The 12771-nt window shown below is 38.6% G+C and overlaps 1 protein-coding gene and 1 non-coding gene across 6 annotated transcripts in view; both read left to right on the top strand.

The window, feature by feature from the left end:
* MARK1 (microtubule affinity regulating kinase 1) overlaps positions 1 to 12771 on the top strand; it is a 129350-nt gene that overhangs the window by 56612 nt on the left and 59967 nt on the right. The window lies entirely within an intron of this gene.
* LOC145507990 (5S ribosomal RNA) lies at positions 3323 to 3441 on the top strand. Its single transcript, XR_014055273.1, has one exon. It is a non-coding gene; the product is annotated as a 5S ribosomal RNA (ribosomal RNA).

Raw genomic sequence — 12771 nt, 5'->3', positions numbered from 1 at the left:
TGGAATTCCAGTTGAGCTATTTCAAATCCTAAAAGATGATGCTGTGAAAGTGCTGCACCCAATATACCAGCAAATTTGGAAAACTCAGCAGTGGCCTCAGGACTGGAAAAGTTCAGCTTTCATTCCAATCCCAAAGAAGGGCAATGCCAAGGAATAGTCCAACTACCACACAATTGCAGTCATTTCACATGCTAGCTTCAACAGTACATGAACCGAGAACTTCCAGATGTACAAGCTGGATTTAGAAAAGGCAGAGGAACCAGAGATGGGGAAAAAAAGAAAAGAAAAAAACAAGGGAATTCCAGAAAAACATCTGCTTCATCGACTATGCTAAAGCCTTTGACTGTGTGGATCACAACAAGCTGTTGAGGACTCTTAAAGAGCTGGGAATACCAGAACACCCTATCTGCCTCCTGAGAAATCTGTATGCAGGTCAAGAAGCAAACAGTTAGAACCGGACATGGGACAACACACGGTTCCAAATTGGGTAAGGTGTAGGTCAAGGCTGTACATTGTCACCTTGCTTATTTAACTTATATGCAGAATACATCATGTGAAATGCTGGACTGGATGAAGCACAAGCTGGAATCAAGATTGCCAGGAGAAATATCAGTAGCCTCAGACATGCAGATGACACCACCCACATGGCAGAAAACAAAGAGGAACTATAGAGCCTGTTGATGAAAGTGAAAGAGGAGAGTGAAAAAGCTGGCTTAAAACTCAACATTCAGAAAACAAAGATCGTGGCATCCGGTCCCATCACTTCATGGCAGATAGATGGGGAAACAGTGGAAACAGTGACAGACTTTATTTTCTTGGGCTCCAAAATCACTGCAGATGGTGACTGCACCCATAAAATTAAAAATTGCTTGCTCCTTGGAAGAAAAGCTATGACAAAACTAGACAGCATATTAAAAAGCAGAGGCATCACTTTGCTGACAAAGGTCTGTCTAATTAAAACTATGGTTTTTCCAGGAGTCATGTATTGATGTAAGAGTTGGACTATAAAGAAAGCTGAGCACCAAAGAATTGATGCTTTTGAACAGTGATGTTGGGGAAGACTGTTGAGAGTCCCTTGGAAGCAAGGAGATCCAGCCAGTCCATCCTAAAGGAAATCAGTCCTGAATATTCATTGGAAGGACTGATGCTGAAGCTGAAGCTCCAATACTTTGGCCACCTGATGCGAAGAACTGACTGATTTGAAAAGATCCTGATGCTAGGAAAGATTGAAGACAGGCAGAGAAGGGGACGACAGAGGATGAGATGGTTGAATAGCATCACTGACTCAATGGACATGAGTTTGAGTAAGCTCTAGGAGTTGGTGATGGACAGGGAAGCCTGGTGTGCTGTAAGAGTCGGACACGATTGAGTGACTGAACTGAACATTGATGTTGGCATATCACAACTTCTTTGGATTTTAATCTGTTCCTTAGATAAAATTCTGTAAGTATTTTGTCACTTTTATTTTGTCATTCATGGGTCACCATTTAATTGTAATGATTTTCTGGTTGTTAGTAAGTTATGATTCTATAAAATATAACCTTCTGGAACAATCCAGAAATAAGTGGGAAAATGTTTCTTTGTATCTTATTCTGTATCCAAGTGAGTTACGATTTATAGAAATCAAAGAAAAATTAGCCACAATAATTTAGAAAGTGTATCACTTACATACCTATCTGAAAAAAATTCACCAACTAGAAAAAGTGAACCAAAGAAAGGGAATTGTAGGATGCAAGAAACTACCATGAATAATGTAACCAGTAATGATTATAGGTAATTAAAAATAATTTCTAATAATGAAGCTATTATGTTTAATTCAATTCTTTAAAACATTTTAAAAAATGGAATAGGCACATGTTAAAGAATGAAAAATATGCAAAATAGTTCTTGGTGATTTTTGCAAGGCATTCTATACTTATAGCATCTGGTTACTGTCCTTCCAGTTATCACTAATCTAATCACCTGGGTTTCTGACTACAAGTACTTGGCCATCTAGTGGTTTTCTTACCTAGTCTTGGTGCATTTATTCTGTGATCTCGTTGGCCCTTCTGCTATATTGGCTACTACTCCCTATCCAACAGTGTTTGTTTGTTTGTTTTTGTCTTCTTTTTCTTCTTTACCCAGCTTAGATTTTTGACCCATCGTCTCAGTAACTTGCCAGTAACCTAACTTGTCTTTTCTTACCGCTTTCTCTTTGGTGGTACTTGTTTGACAAACTCCAGGCCAGAGTTAACTCATTTATCTGCTTCCTCAGTAATCTGTCTGTGGGCCGTCGAGTATTGCTGGAAAAAAAAAGATGACAAAACTGGACAGATTAGAGCCATAATACATTTATGGTCACTGATATCAAGGAGTCTGTCAGTACTGCTCAGCAGCCCTACCAGGTTGCTTTGGTTAACTCATTTTTCGTTTTTCTAAACAGAGTATTTCCAATCTTTTTTTACTCTCTGCAAACCTCTCTTCACTCTTAGAAAGTGTCCTTACCTCCAGCCACCCAGAGAAAGGAAGAGCTATCAGATTTGAACTCCCTCAGCTTCCTACCATCAAATGTATGCACCTTTCTACATCTAGATCTAACTTCTCTTCCTTTCTACTTTTTACAGGAGAAGTGATTTCTTTTTTCCTGTATAAGGGCAATCTCTCCATCTGTGACCTGAATCTTCTCACTGTCCACCTCCCCAGGAACTTTCTTTATCTTGTCCCTCTCCTGTCTCATCAGCGCCTCCCTCTCCACTGGATCCTTCCTTTGGGATTTAAACATGCTCAGATCTCCTCCATCTTAGAACATGCAAATGAACAATAACGTCCTTTATTTCCACACCTTTTTTTTTCTCCAGTTGTCATACTCCTGCCTCTGATTCACAGACAGACTTATCAGCATCATTAACTGCTGTAGCAGCCTCCATTCCTCACTTTCCACCTTCTGCCAGCTCACTGCACCATAAATTTTTAAAAAGTAAAACAAACAAACAAAAAACCTCTGTATCATATCATCTATTTATCTAGCATTCTAGAAAAGTTAAGAGTATAGTATTAGAAAGCGAATCAGTGAGAAGAGGGCGTTGACAGCAAAGGGGCACAGGGAACTTTTTATTTTGATGAGATGTTTTACATACTTGTTATTGTGTTTCATGACTTTACCTGTTTGTCATAACTCATATGCTTAAATTTGGTGAATTTCATTGTGCGTTACTTATTCCACAATAAAGCTGACAGAAAGAAAGTTTAGTAGAAACATCATAGTATACTACTTGGTTTCTAGTGATGAACTAAGAATTAGCAATGAAAGCATTTTGTTTAGAAACATTTAAGCCAATTTTTTGTCTATGGCCATACCACCCTGAACGCGCCCGATCTCGTCTGATCTCGGAAGCTAAGCAGGGTCGGGCCTGGTTAGTACTTGGAGGGGAGACTGCCTGGGAATACCGTGTGCTGTAGGCTTTTTCTTATTTATTGGTTTCCTTGGTGGCTCAGATGGTAAAAGTGTCTGCCTACAATGCGGGAGACCCGGGTTCAATCCCTGGGTGGGGCAGATCCCTGGAGAAGGAAATGGCAACCCACTCCAGTACTCTTGCCTGGAAAATCCCATGGATGGAGGAGCCTGATAGGCCATGGGGTCTCGAAGAGTCAGACATGACTGAGCGACTTCACTTCACTTCAAGCCAATTTTAGAAGAAAAAGCAAAAAGAGAAGGTTCTGGGAGCAGGCTTGACATCTTAAAGGGTGGTACAGGGGACTGATATTTTTTGTTCATAGCCTGTTCGTGTTAGTTGACATTTTTGACCATATGCACATATCATTTTGCTTACATGCTCACTTGTGTCCGACTCTGCAACTCATGGACTGTAGCCCTCCAGGCTTCTCTGTCTGTGAAATTTTCTAGGCAGGAATACTGGAGCAGGTTGCCATTTCCTTCTCCAGGGGAATCTTCCCGACCCAGATATTGAACCCATATCTCTTACACCTCCTGCATTGGCAGTTGGATTCTTTACCAGCTGAGCTACTGGTGAAGCAACATGTATCATTTTAGTGAAAATTGACTTTAAAATTTAGGGCAATGCATTGCTAGAAATAATTGTAAAAGACCAAAAATGGGCACGGAACTCAGCTAAGTAGAGGGGTTTGAAATAGAAGCTCTGATATGGTGTATGGCTTTTCCTGAGAGGTAATACATAAGCTGAATAGGAAAGGATGAGTTCAGAGTTCACCAAATGACTCAGAATCTAATTGATTGTTAAGGATGCTTTCTCTCTTGTAACTTTGTTGAACTCAAGTAGTACTTCCAGAAGATATTTTATTATTTACTTGCGTTTTCTAGGTTTATATTCAGGTCAACAGTGGAAAAATGATATAAGTAAATCTTTCCGCTGTTTTTTTTCTCCTTCAAAAGCATTACTGGTCTATCAAGTACTACTATAATGTTGAGTTTTTCATGAGATCTTGTCTTGTTTGTGTTTTTATGGATTATCACTCAGAGCTACTCTGTTTTTCAAATTGAAGTGGTAAGTTGTAATGTTTTTCTTATATAGAATTAAGTTTGCCTTTTTAGGTCATATACCTAAATGACTGTAATGATAGTTCTTTAATATGTTGTTGAATAGTGGTGAAGATTTTCTTTAGGTTTCTTGGACCTCTATATAGTATAGGCAGACCTCAGAGATATTGAAGGTTTGGTTCTAGGCCACTGCAGTTAGCAAGCACATGAAGATTTTGGTTTCCCAGTGCATATAAAGTTATGTTTATACTACACTGTAGTCTTTTAAGTGTGCAATGGCATTATGTCTTAAAAAATTGTACATACCTTATTTAAAAAATATTTCATTACTAAGATATGCTAACCCTCATCTGAGCCTTCAGTGAGTTCATAATTTTCTTGTGGTAATAACATCAAAGATGTTACAGATCAGTACACTGTCACAGATCAGTACAGTCAATATAATAATAATGATGAAGTTTGACATATTGCTAGAATTACCAAAGTGTGACACAGAGACACAATATGAGCAAATGCTGTGAGGAAAAAAAATTGTGTCAGTAGACTTACTCAATGCAAAGTTACCACAAAGCTTCAATTTGTTTTTAAAAAACAGAGTATCCATGAAGCACAGTAAAGCAGGGCGCAGTGAAACAAGGCATGCCTGTAAACTGTATTGGCCACATTTCTTCATTAGCACCATACATTTGAGGTATTTAAAAATCAAACCCACTTCTGGCTCCTAAAAAAAGATCAGATCAGAGATCTCTTATAGTAAGAAAGTTTGTAAAATTATGCAGTTACTTGTTACAGACAGGCAGGATCACTATCCTGTACAGCTTTTGCCCCCTGGGTTCATGCAGTGCATAGCTTGGTAGCTATTGGAAAGTTTTGGTAATAATTTGTTTTAATAACTATCTTGTCATCTTTGTTGGACTTCATTTTTGTGGTTTATCTTTCTAGAAATTGATACATGACTGTCTTGTCAGATCTGTTGTCATCTCATTGCAATAATGAGATGTATAAAAGAGATGTACATCTTTAATGTATAAGATAAAATTGATTTTTTAAATTTATATTTTAGGTGAGATATTTAAACTGTAACATGTTTAGTGGGTCTGTTCATGCAACACCCACTATTTGAATAATAAAGAAACGTAAAAGAAACCGTGCTTGGTGACTTTGAAGCTCACAGTTTAGAAGGAGATAGTTTCCAAAGAAAAGGTGATTGTATCGTAAAGTAATAATTGTTGTATAGAAGAGTGTACAGGCATATCTCTCTCATTGTACTATGCTTTATTGTGCTTCACAGATAATGTGTTTTTTTACAAATAGAAGGTTTGTGGCAACTCTTGAATCAAGCAAGACCAATAGCATCATTTTTCCAGTAGCATTTGCTTACTTCCTGTCTCTGTGTCACATTTTGTTAATTCTTGAACTATTTCAAACCCTTCACCAGCAAAAAGATTGAGACTTGCTAAAAGTTTGGAGGATGCTGGCTTGCTTCATTGCAGTACTTGATTGTACTTGGCTGGAACTGAACCCATAGTGTCTCTGAAGTATGTCTATCATGTGCTGTAGGAAGAGAATGCACAGCCTTTCCATTTTTAGTAAGTATTCTTTTTCTGCTGTGTAAGTTTTTTGACACTCATAAAACTACTGCTTTCACTGAAGCAACTCACCATTGTGCTATTTAAAAAGAAATTTCGTCTTGAAACACTGAAATTGTGGAAGGAGGGAGGCATTGTCATATGATAATACAATAAAGGAAGCATACCATTTGAGAGAATTTTTCTGACAATTAAACTCATTTATTGCCTGATCTTTGTGAAATAGACTTTGTCATTATTAATGGTATTTTCAAGCATGCTTTTGTATGACATGTAGCTGTTCTTTTTTTTTTTTAATGAATTTATTTATTTTAGTTGGGGGCTAATTACTTTACAATATTGTAGTAGTTTTTGCCATACATTGACATGAATCAGCCATGGGTTTACATGTGTTCCCCTTCCTGGACCCCCCTCCCACCTCCCTCCCCATCCCATCCCTCTGGGTCATCCCATTGCCCCAGCCCTGAGCCTTTGTCTCATGCATCGAACAAGGAATGGTGTTCTGTTTCACATATGATAATATACATGTTTCAATGCTATTCTCCCAGAACGTCCCACCCTCACCTTCTCCCTCAGAGTCCATAAGACTGTTCTATGCATCTGTGTCTCTTATTCTGTCTTGCATATAGGGTTATCGTTACCATCTTTCAAATTCCATATATATGCATTAGTATACTGTATTGGTGTTTTTTCTTTCTGGCTTACTTCACTCTGTATAATGGGCTCCAGTTTCATCCATCTCAATAGAACCAGTTCAAATGTATTTTTTTTAATGGCTGAGTAATATTCCATTGTGTATATGTACCACAGCTTCCTTATCCATTCGTCTGCTGATGGACATCGAGGTTGCTTCCATGTCCTGGCTATTGTAAACAGTGCTGCGATGAACATTGGGTTACACGCGTCTCTTTCAATTCTGGTTTCCTCGGTGTGTATGCCCAGCAGTGGGATTGCTGGGTCATATGGCAGTTCTATTCGCAGTTTTTTAAGAAATCTCCACACTGTTCTCCATAGTGGCTGTACTAGTTTGCATTCCCACCAACAGTGTAAGAGGGTTCCCTTTTCTCCACACCCTCTCCAGCATTTATTGCTTGTAGACTTTTGGATAGCAGCCATTCTGACTGGTGTGAAATGGTACCTCATTGTGGTTTTGATTTGCATTTCTCTAATAATGAGTGGTGTTGAGCATCTTTTCATGTGTTTGTTAGCCATCTGTATGTCTTCTTTGGAGAAGCGTCTGTTTAGTTCTTTGGCCCATTTTTTGATTGGGTCATTTATTTTTCTGGAATTCAGCTGCAGGAGTTGCTTGTATATTTTTGAGATTAATTGTTTGTCTGTTGCTTCATTTGCTATTATTTTCTCCCATTCTGAAGGCTGTCTTTTCACCTTGCTTATAGTTTCCTTTGTTGTGCAAAAGCTTTTAATTTTAATTAGGTCCCATTTGTTTATTTTTGCTTTTATTTCCAATATTCTGGGAGGTGGGTCATGGAGGATCCTGCTGTGATTTATGTCGGAGAGCGTTTTGCCTATGTTTTCCTCTAGGAGTTTTATAGTTTCTGGTCTTATGTTTAGATCTTTAATCCATTTTGAGTTTATTTTTGTGTATGGTGTTAGGAAGTGTTCTAGTTTCATTCTTTTACAAGTGGTTGACCAGTTTTCCCAGCACCACTTGTTAAAGAGATTGTCTTTTCTCCATTGTATATTCTTGCCTCCTTTGTCGAAGATAAGGTGTCCATAGGTGCGTGAGTTTATCTCTGGGCTTTCTATTTTGTTCCATTGATCTATATTTCTATCTTTGTGCCAGTACCATACTGTCTTGATGACTGTGGCTTTGTAGTAGAGCCTGAAGTCAGGCAGGTTGATTCCTCCAGTTCCATTCTTCTTTCTCAAGATTGCTTTGGCTATTCGAGGTTTCTTATATTTCCATACAAATTGTGAAATGATTTGTTCTAGTTCTGTGAAAAATACCATTGGTAGCTTGATAGGGATTGCATTGAATCTATAGATTGCTTTGGGTAGTATACTCATTTTCACTATATTAATTCTTCCAATCCATGAACACGGTATATTTCTCCATCTGTTTGTGTCCTCTTTGATTTCTTTCAGACTTCAAATTCAGCCTTTCCAGTAGCAAGCAATAGGCAAATCTATAGTTTCTCTAACCTTCTATCTGTCTCCTTCTGACATGTTCTTTGGAGTTTCTCTTGCTCATGTTTGGTTTAGGGCTCAGCAAGGGACCTGTAGTTTGTGTGAGGACTTCAGAATTTTATTCTTTGTAGCTTTATTTTCATCAGAGTTTCCCTTTTCACTCTTAGATCAATTCTTTTTTTTAGCCGTCAGCTCCGTCCTCTGACTCCTTAAGCCAGTAAGACTGTTGCTCTGCTTGAATTTCAGTCACTGGAAGCTTGGTGGATCAGAGTTTGCCCCCAGGTGGAAACTAAAAATTTCACCCTATGTGGTTCCCTTTTTACAAAGATCAATCTCCTTCCAGTTTTTGGCTTCTTTCTGTGGCTCTTCAGGGCCACCAAACAGTTGTTTTTAATATTTTGTCTGGAGATTGTATGCTTATTTACTGGTAGATTAGTCAGATACAACTATTTATCCATTATTAGAACCATAACTTCCCTACTTTTTTTTTTTAATGACATTGAGAAATAGAAATTTGGTTATTGTTTCTAAATTGTTGTGGCCTTTATTGGTGCTAATATCAACTGACTGAAGAGTAGTTATGGTGTGCAAAGTGGCATGTTCTAGAGTCCTGGGAAGTGAGCTGTGACATCCCCAGCGTCAGGTCTAATATATGGTATATAACTTCTCAGGAATATTCTTTCTTTATCATGTATTTGCCATTCGATTCATTCATGCATTCATTTATTCATTTATTCCCTAATAGGTTAGCCAAGCTACACCATCTTTTGCCTTCTAAATCTGACTCTGTATGGTCCAGTGTACAGGGCTCTATACCCGTAACTTTAACAGTTTGAATTCCAGTAGTATTCAGTTGGACAACTGAATTTTCAACATGTAGGCCTTTGAAAAAGATCCTCCATTTAATATATCATTTTCTCAGGTACCTTTCTTCTTTGACTTTATAAAGTATGCTCTCACCTTGGGGTTTTTCTGTGTATTCATTTCACTGCCTGAAATGTTCTCCTCCTGTTTATCTAGCTCATTGCTGTCTGTTGGGTCCAGCTCAAACATCATTTATTACATCTAGTCCATTAGTGGAGAAGGCAATGGCACCCCATTCCAGTACTCTTGCCTGGAAAATCCTGTGGACGGAGGAGCCTGGCAAGCTTCAGTCCATGGGGTCGCTAAGAGTCGGACACGACTGAGCGACTTCACTTTCACTTTTCACTTTTGTGCATTGGAGAAGGAAATGGCAACCCACTCCAGTGTTCTTGCCAGGAGAATCCCAGGGACGGGGGAGCCTGGTGGGCTGCCGTCTCTGGGGTCGCACAGAGTCGGACACGACTGAAGCGACTTAGCAGCAGCAGCAGTCCATTAGTAGCATTCACCCCAACTCCCTCCCTAGACACTCTTGTCACATTTCCTCATTTTATTTCCTTTTTACCCCATATTACCAAGTATAGTTATTTTATTTTGGCTATTTGCATAGTCTTATCTGCTTTCACTCGAATACAAGTTTTATCCTTCAGAATTTTTTTTCAGGCTGCCAATAGACTTCAAAAAAATTCCTTTTTTTTTTTTTTTTTTTTTAAAACTTAGCCTAAGTTGGTTTCTGTTGCTTAGAGACAAGAAACCTGACTGTATGGAAACTAGTGCAGTTTCTACACAAGTCAGGTTACAGGCAACCTGACTGCCTGCAACCAGAAGTCATTGCAGGCAACAAACACTCAGGGAAATGGCAGAAATTTGGGATTGGTTTTCTGGCCTAGGAGATGGGTTATTTTTGTTTCTTTATTTGTTAGTGTAGTTTTAATCAACAAGCACTTGTATGGTTCTTACTATGTGCTATTCTGAGCACCTTTACAGAAATTATTTCATGTAATCCTCAAAATAGTCATGAGGTAGGCTTTATTATTAGTTCCTTTAATAGACCAGGAAGCATGCACATAAAGATTAAACAACTTGCCCAAGGATGTGTGGCTAGTGAGCAGAAAGATTTCATTTCAGTTGGTATGGAAAGCAGGGAAAATTCTATTATTATTCAGGAATGCGAAGTTTGATAATCCATGGGATTAGTTCCTTGAACAGCTAATGAAATCACTACCTGTAATTACTTTGAATGCACTACATCTCAAGCCCAGATTTAGGCTCATGTTGCCCCTGCTGCAGAAAAATGAAGGAATTCAGTGTCTACTGGATTGAGTGGACAACTTGAAGAAAGAAAATAAAATCTGAATTTGTACTTTCAGCTAAAGATGAGGGACTAGAATTTACAGCCTTTATATAATTGAGCTTGCATAATATCTTGTACCTATCGCCTTATGGTTGAGACAGTTCTTAATTAAACTTAACTATGACTTCAGCCTGAAGAGGGTATGGCAGCCCACTCCACTATTCTTGCCTGAAGAATCCCCATGGACAGAGGAGCCTGGCAGGCTACAGTCCATGGCGTCGCAGAGTTGAACACGACAGAGTGACTAAGCACAGCACAGCATGACTTCAGCCCGTGCTGGATAAACATTTTTTTCTAGGCTTCCTGTTTGAGAGTTAATATATTGATCAGCATGGAGTGAGATCAGTTATCTCAAATTACTCTTCAAAAAGTTCCTTTAGGGAAAGATTCTGCTACTTAGTGGTGCTATGGCAGTCCTAAGGAAAAAGGGGGTTTGAGGGGAGGAATATTTGTTTGGGTGGGTGTTTTATAATTAGAATCATAGTATAAAAAATGTGCTTTATATTCCATTATAATTTCTAATTTAAGACTCCTCTAAATGCATTCTGAGAAAGTTGAATGGCTCCTAAAAAGGGTCATACTTAATGTTGGAAGTTAGGAGATCTCATTTTTAAAAAGGATTTTGGAGAATATATTACCTTTTCAAATTCTAGGAGTGGGATAAGAAAGGATGGTATTTTTGTAAGAGCCCTCTGTTCCCTCTTCTCCTCTCTAAGTACAGACACTGCCATACCTATATTTTCCTAGAATCTCCTTCTCTGTTGGTAGGATTGGCCAGAAGGAATTTAGTCCTGCCTTTCAAACCGTGACATTTTACAGTAGGAGTTGGCCAGCTGCATCCTATAGGCCAAATGCAGCCTTTGGGTGTGCTTTTATATGGCCCTGAGCTAAGAAAGTTTCTTTAAAAATGAATACCCAACAGGGACAGTGGAATCTGCAAAACCTGAAATATTTATTGTCTAGCTTTTTATAGAAAACTTTGCTAACCTCTGTGTCTCACCATACTTGTTGGGGATACAGAATAGTCAAGAATGCTGCCCCTAAATATTGATAGGTTACCTGATCGAGAGTTTCTCCTTAGGGAACTGATTATACTGCCCTCTCTTTTGTTGTTTGCTACTTAGCTAAAAGTTCAACATGTCTGATAAGAATCTCCTAATTATTCATTTTTCCTTTATGACCTCTTAATTAGAAAGTAGTGATAGCTCTTATGTATCAGCTATTGTATTGCTCTGTAACAAGTCATCCCAACACCCAGTGGTTCAAACTGACAAGCATATGTTGTTTCTTATGAATCACGGGGTTATCTGGGGATCAGTTGATTTAATCTGACCTCAGCTGGGAGTGGCTCTGCTCAATGTGTTTCTCATCTTCCTTCTGGTATCAACCTGGACATGTCCTTCTCATGAGGATGGCAGAAATATGAGAGAGTAAGTTGAAACACAGAAAGGCCTCTTGATGACTAGTATGGGACTGGCTTATACCATTGTTTTGGACTCATTCTATTGGCCAAAGCAAATCATATGACTGAATGCCCAGAGTGTAAAACTATATTCTTCCCTCAGTGGGAGGACGTTGGAAAGTTACATGACAAAGGATGTGAAAATTTGGAGCTAATAATTCAGTCTATCAATTTGGTTTATAGTAAGAATATGCTCTGCAACCAGCATTGAGGTATGACTCAAATATCTTAACTCATTCTGCTGTTATATGCATAAGAGATCTGGACAGCAAGACATCATTCCTCTTAAGTCATCCCGAGTGTAGATGACAGGAGCATAAGGACCATAACTTTCTTTACTTGGCTGATTTGTATTGTATCTTTTTTGTGCCTAATACTATATTCGGTATTGACCATCTGGTGAGGTCCATGTATAGAGTCTTCTCTTGTGTTGTTGGAAGAGGGTGTTTGCTATGACCAGCGTGTTCTCTGCCAAAACTCTATTAGCCTTTGCCTTGCTTCTTTCTATACTCCAAGGCCAAATTTGCCTGTTACTCCAGGTATTTCTTGACTTCCTACTTTTGCATTCCAGTCCCCTATAATGAAAAGGACATATTTTTGGGGTGTTAGTTCTAGAAGGTCTTGTAGGTCTTCATAGAACCGTTAAACAGTACAGAAAAGTTATAACCAACCTAGACAGCATATTAAAAAGCAGAGACATTACTTTGCCAACAAAGGTCTGTCTAGTCAAAGCTACGGTTTTTCCAGTAGTCGTGTATGGATGTGAGAGTTGGACTATAAAGAAAGCTGAATACCGAAGAATTGATGCTTCTGAACTGTGGTGTTGGAGAAGACTGTTGAGAGTCCCTTGGATAGCAAGGAG

Source organism: Giraffa tippelskirchi, chromosome 5 (genome assembly GCF_054371585.1).
Source record: "Giraffa tippelskirchi isolate mGirTip1 chromosome 5, T2T-mGirTip1v1.2.pri, whole genome shotgun sequence".
Lineage (NCBI taxonomy): Eukaryota > Metazoa > Chordata > Mammalia > Artiodactyla > Giraffidae > Giraffa > Giraffa tippelskirchi.
This window is presented reverse-complemented; position numbering and strand designations above follow the sequence as displayed.